At 48.5% G+C, this 6,544-nt stretch overlaps 1 protein-coding gene across 1 annotated transcript in view; it reads right to left on the reverse strand.

Moving 5' to 3' along the window:
* WFIKKN2 (WAP, follistatin/kazal, immunoglobulin, kunitz and netrin domain containing 2) overlaps positions 1-6,544 on the reverse strand; it is a 335,359-nt gene that overhangs the window by 72,373 nt on the left and 256,442 nt on the right. The gene's annotated exons all lie outside the window — the stretch shown is intronic.

A 6,544-nucleotide genomic window follows, 5' to 3' on the forward strand; every position in this document is an offset into this window, starting at 1 on the left:
TCTTCGTGGTCTCTCAAGGAATCCACCAAGGTCTTCCATACCTGAGCTGCCTCAATAGTGCCTTGCCCCCTTTTTTGCATCTTGAAGCTGCACTTCAGCCTCGTAGCCTGCCCATTTGATGAGCTCCCTCTTCCACACAGATCTTCTGGGGTCTCTCAGGCTCTTCTAATTGCGGGCTATTTCTCACTTGCCTAGGACAAAGGATTGATTCTTGAAATTGACTACTGACTTTATTTTTAGCCCTGTGGGGAAACCAGCCCAGGAGGCAGCTCTGCGCTGTGTATGGGACTTCTCTTTTTCATGGTTGTAGCCAAGGTTCTAGTAATGTCACCCAAGAATGTGTGTAATTCCGGGCAATCCCAGAACATATGATAAAACTCTCTGCTGTCACATAATACCTGTTTATCCTCCCCAGGGTAAGGTATGCCCTATGCAACACATATAGGTTGATAAGTTTAAACCTTACACTCCTAGTTGCCTTTGTTGTGTTGTGCAGAACACCCTCCCAGTCTCTGTCTCTTATATCCGGACCAAGATCCATTCCCCACTGTGCCTTCAGTGCTGTTAGTGGGACTGTAATGTCTCCCCATAACCATCTATACAGACAGGTGACCACTTGATATATCCCTGAGGCAGTTAGCACATATTGAAAGCACGCTGCCTGTCATGGTTCCACCACTCTGGATTTCCAATGTTTACGGACAGCTGCTGTAAGTGTACCATGTAAAAGGAAATGGCCCCTGGCGTGGTCGTATTAAAGGTTAAACTCCTCGAAAGGTAGGAGCACCCCTCCTCAAAAAGTGTTCCCAGTGTAGCTGCTCCCGTGTCCTGCCAAGTCGCAAGCCTACTCCAGTCCCCTCTGTGGAGGTGTGGAGGGGGGGGGGTTAACTCCTTCAGAAAACCTATTGGTATAATAGGTGAATATGGGGAGTGTATCAGCGCTCTTCAGAGGCTTCTCGCCCAGCAGTGCTGCATAACTCAGAATTGGGCAGTGTCATAAGCTCCAGTGCTCAGGAGTCTGAGGAAAGACGTACCTAGTCTAGTGGACTCAGGGGTTGTGAGGGGCATGTCCCTACCTGGTAGCAGTCTACTGGCCACCCATTGTGTGAGTCACTGTAATTGTGCTGCCTAATAGTAGGTTTCAAAGCCAGGAACTGCCAGGCCCCACTCAGTTGTTGGTCGGCAGAGAAGAGCATCCAACCACACATGAAGATTGTGCATGCCGGGGGGGAAAAAAAGGAGTAACCGCGGTCGTGTGGGTGGTGTAGCCACCAGGAGACAACCAGTCCCCATTCTGCTTGCCAACTTGCAAATGTTGTAGCCAATCGTGAAATCGGCGTACCTCGGAGAGGTGGTGTGGGAGCGGTCCAAGTCTGTGGCACAGCTATTAGTCCCCACCCAAAATGACAGACCCTACTAAATAAGGGTCAAAGACATGGACAACTCCGTGAAGAAATGCACTTGATCTACATTGGGACCGTATATACTTCCCAGGGCAATGTATTGGCTATCCAAATGCCCAGTGACGATCACATATCAGCCAGCCGGATCTATCAGGTGTCCGGTGTGCTGGAGAGACTCTCTGTATACAAACTAGCACCCCCATGCATAGGCCGAATATGTTGTGTTATACCCTGCCCCCTCCACCACCGTTGCATTGCCAATCCTTCTTTAGCAATTAAGTGTGTTTCTTGAAAGAGTGCAATCTGTACCCCCTCGATGTTGCAGATATGAGTAGACTGTACTACTCATATCCCCCTGATGTTCCAAGTAAGGATTTTATATGCCATGGGGGTTGCCATGGAGTGACTGTGTAAAAGGGCCAGGGAACTTACTTCAATGTAGGAGAATGTGTATCAGGAGCTGGACCCTTTCAAAACGAGGAAATGGAGGAGTGGCTTCATAGGACATCCAAACATTCCCAACATATTGATGAAGAACAAAAGTCCCCCAGCTCCCCCACCCCAGTATAAGCAGGACCCCTCCCCCCCTCATCCAATCAGACATAACACAAACAAAAAGTAGTAGTGTACCCACATATAATGTTCAAGCGAGGGTGTCAGTGGTCAGTAGGCCACGTCTGAACCAGCCCATCCCCTCCCACTGGCAGCAGTGGAAAGTAAACATGTGGATATATAAATAAATAGCCATGTAGCACCAGTGTTGGTAACGGGGGATTTGTTCCTGTGAAGCCCATCAAGTAAGGATACAGATAATGGTGCCCCCTCTCTTGATTTCAGGATAGACGGAACATTAACATGACTTAACCCTTTGTTCTAAAACACATTGTCTGCCGTATATGGTGTAATTATAGGTAGTTTGTCTTCTTAGAGTCCAGAGACGCTGTAGGCGCTAGAGGGGACTGAGTCTTGACCGTCACCTGCCTCAATCGATGTACCCGTGCTCCCTTTTTCCCCACTCATGGCTGCGAAAGTCCCCACAGCCTGTCGCTGGGCTCTGTGGGATTCTGCATCTGAAGGGGTGTGGCCTCTCGGAGCACATGTCCATTGTGTTTTTCTCTTCTCTTATAGTCTATTCCCTGGGGGGGGTCCCCAGGTGGGGCCAGCTCACTTCTGCATGTCCAGCTAGTCCCATACTTCCTGGGGTGTCTGAAAAAAGTTTGTGGCCTATATGTGTTCCCTGTGTGGTGCCTAACTGTATCACTGAGGCTCTTCTAACCAGAACTTCAGTGTTTATGCTCTCTCTTCTTTTAAAATTGTCATTGCAGGTTAGTGACTAATTTGACCAATTCTGATGGTCACACTGGAACACCCTTCTAATTCCCTAGTATATGGTACCTAGGTACCCAGGGTATTGGGGTACCAGGAGATCCCTATGGGCTGCAGCATTTATTTTGCCACCCATAGGGAGCTCAGACAATTCTTACACAGGACTGCCATTGCAGCCTGAGTGAAATAACATCCACGTTATTACACAGCCATTTTACACTGCACTTAAGTAACTTATAAGTCACCCATATGTCTAACCCTCACTTAGTGGAGGTTAGGTGCTAAGTTACTTAGTGTGAGGGCACCCTGGCACTAGCCAAGGTGCCCCCACACTGTTCAGGGCAAATCCCCTGAACTTTGTGAGTGCGGGGACACCATTACACGTGTGCACTACATATAGGTCAATACCTATGTGTAGCTTCACAATGATAACTCCGAACATGGCCATGTAACGTGTCTAGGATCATGGAATTATCACCCCAACATCCCCGGGGCTCCAGCATGGACCCCGGGTACTGCCAAACTAGCTCTCTGGGGTTTTCTCTGCAGCTACAGCTGCTGCCAACCCTCAGACAGGTTTCTGCCCCCGGGGCCTGGGCAGCCCAGTCCCAGGAAGGCAGAACAAAAGATTTCCTCTGAGAGAGGGTGTTAAACCCTCTCCCTTTGGAAATAGGTGTTAAGGGCCTGAGAGGAGTAGCCTCTCCTGGTCTCTGGAAATGCTTTGAAGGGCACAGATGGTGCCCTCCTTGCATAAACCAGTCTACACCGGTTCAGGGATCCCCCAGCCCCTGCTCTGGCCCGAAACTGGACAAAGGAAAGGGGAGTGACCACTCCCCTGTCCATCACCACCCCAGGGGTGGTGCCCAGAGCTCCTCCAGTGTTTCCCAGACCTATGCCATCTTGAATGCAAAGGTGTGAGGGCACAATGGAGACCTCTGAGTGGCCAGTGCCAGCAGGTGACGTCATAGACCCCTCCTGATAGGCTCTTACCTGGCTAGGTAGCCAATCCTCCTCTGAGGGCTATTTAGGGTCTCCTGTGGGTTTCTCGTCAGTTAACGAATGCAAGAGCTCACCAGAGTTCCTATGCACTTCTCTCCTTGACTTCTGCCAAGGATCGACCGCTGACTGCTCCAGGATGCCTGCAAAACCACAACAAAGTAGCAAGAAGACTACCAGCAACATTGTAGCGCCTCATCTTGCCGGCTTTCTCGACTGTTTCCTGGTGGTGCATGCTCTGAGGGCTTTCTGCCTTCACCCTGCACTGGAAGCTAAGAAGAAATCTTCTGTGGGCCGACGGAATCTTCCCCCTGCCAACGCAGGCACCAAACTTCTGCATCACCGGTCCTCTGGGTCCCCTCTCATCTTAACGAGCGTGGTCCCTGGAACACAGGAGCTGGATCCAAGTGACCCAGATAGTCCAGTGGTCCTTCTGTCCAAATTTGGTGGAGGTAAGTCCTTGCCTTCCCACGCCAGACAGTAATCCTGTGTACTGCGTGATCTGCAGCTGCTAACGCCTCTGTGCACGTTTGCAAGACTTCCTACGTGCACAGCACAGCCCAGGTCCCCAGCACCCCGTCCTGCATTGCCCAACTCACTGAGTTGACCTCCGACTTCGTGGGACCCTCTTTTGTTGTGCTGAGACGACCGCCGTGCTCAGATCTTCTGAATGCCTGTTCAGGTGCTTCTGCGGGTGCTGCCTGCTTCTGCATGGGCTCTCTGTGTTGCTGAGCACCCCCTCTGTCTCCTCCTCCAAGGGGCGACCTCCTGGTCCTTCCTGGGCCCTGGCAGCACCCAAAACCTTCAACCGCGACTCTTTCAGCTAACAAGGCTTGTTTGCAGTCTTTCTGCATGGAAACAACTTTGCATCCTCCAGCACGCCGTGGGACACCTTCTGACCAAAGGAGAAGTTCCTGCCACCTTCCGTTGTTGCAGAATCTTCGGCTTCTTCCACCCGGAGGTAGCCCTTTTGCACCTTAATCCGGGGTTTAGTGGGCTCCTGCCCCCCCTGGACACTTGCGTGACTCTTGGACTTGGTCCTTCCATTACAGGTCCTCAGGTCCAGGAATCCATCTTCAGTGCTTTGCAGTCAGTTGTTGTCTTTGCAGAATCCCCTATCTCGACTTTACTGTCTTTCTGAGGTAGTTGGGTAACTTTACTCCTTCTTTTCAGGGTCTTGGGGTGGGGTATCTTGGACACCTTTAGTGTTTTCTTACACTCCCAGTGACCCTCTACACACTACACTAGGCCTGGGGTCCATTCGTAGTTCGCATTCCCCTTTTGGAGTATATGGTTTGTGTTGCCCCTAGGCCTATTGTCTTCTATTGCATTCTATTGTGTTCGACAGTGTTTGCACTACTTTTCTAAGTGTTTACTTACCTGATTTGGGTTTGTGTGTATATTTTGTGTATTTTACTCACCTCCTAAGGGAGTATATCCTCTGAGATACTGTGGCATATTGTCACTAAAATAAAGTACCTTTATTTTTAGTAACTCTGAGTATTGTGTTTCTTGTGATATAGTGCAATATAATATAAGTGGTATAGTAGGAGCTTTGCATGTCTCCTAGTTCAGCCTAAGCTGCTCTGCTTTAGCTACCTCTATCAGCCTAAGCTGCTAGAACACTACTAATCTACTAATAAGGGATAACTGGACCTGGCACAAGGTGTAAGTACCACAAGGTACCCACTATAAGCCAGGCCAGCCTCCTACACTGTGTCTCATGTTTCTCTCAGGTCAATAACTCAGAATATGCTTCTTTTGAGATGCTAAGTAAGCAGTCACGCTTTGTTGCCCCCTGGAAACCCATGCATTTTGAGGTTGGAGCATTTACTGTGGTCCTTCAGATCCCTTTGTACTACTTTTTAGAAAAGTATCTGGTGCAGCCTGCCCTTAAACCCCATTGCAACCAACAGTCATCTAATCTAAGTCAGTCTCCCAATTCGTCCATTTGCTTATTAACCTTGCAGATTGTGAGTAGGAATGGCTGCTGATTCAAGGTCACAAAATGCTTGCCATGGTGCTATTTGAGATCCTAACATGACTACATTGCCAACTGCCATTAGGGATGTAAATTGGTTGAACCGTTTAACTTGTACAGGTTCCCTATACCAGACTTGCATTCCCAATGCAGTAGGTGGTGCCTTATCAATTTAGGTTTTGAGGTTGTAGAGCACTAAGGTATGCCCCCCTTTTCTCTGAGTTTAGATGATTGACTTTATTCTCAAAAGGCATTATCTTGGAAAAGTGAGGAGACACTTAGAATAGAAGGGGGCACATAACAATGTAGCAGCTAGCCAATCTGAATCATTATCTCCATTAGAGAATACAGATTTTGTGCTTCTGTGCCTCTTCCTATTGTTGCTGGCAGGGCTAACCATAGTCAAAAATGGGTTACAGATTGTGAATTATCGCTAGGATTTATGTTGTAGTGAATTTACAACTGAAGTAAGTTTTGGAGAATCAGCAGAAAACAACACCTGGTCCAGTTCCACGTTTGTATTTAACAAATTAGACCTTAAATCGAAGCTCACTGATTTTGAATTTCAGTTAATGATCGATGTAGTCTTTATTGGCTGTCCTTCAAGCAGAAGCCATTTGTAAGTTCTGCAGTGGCGGTTTCTCTTCAAGGGCGTCGGGGCTCCGCCCCCTTTACATTCTCGGTGAAAAATAATGCATGGAAGCAAAGCTGAAACTGCTTCCTTAAAACAACTTAATGAACACAGTGTTTATACATGTTGAATTCTCTTTCTGAGGCTGCTTTACACTACGGAATGACCGTACTCCTTGCAGTGGTGACAGTGGAGTGACGCTTTCCT

Source organism: Pleurodeles waltl, chromosome 7, assembly GCF_031143425.1.
Source record: "Pleurodeles waltl isolate 20211129_DDA chromosome 7, aPleWal1.hap1.20221129, whole genome shotgun sequence".
In the NCBI taxonomy this organism is placed as follows: Eukaryota; Metazoa; Chordata; class Amphibia; order Caudata; family Salamandridae; genus Pleurodeles; species Pleurodeles waltl.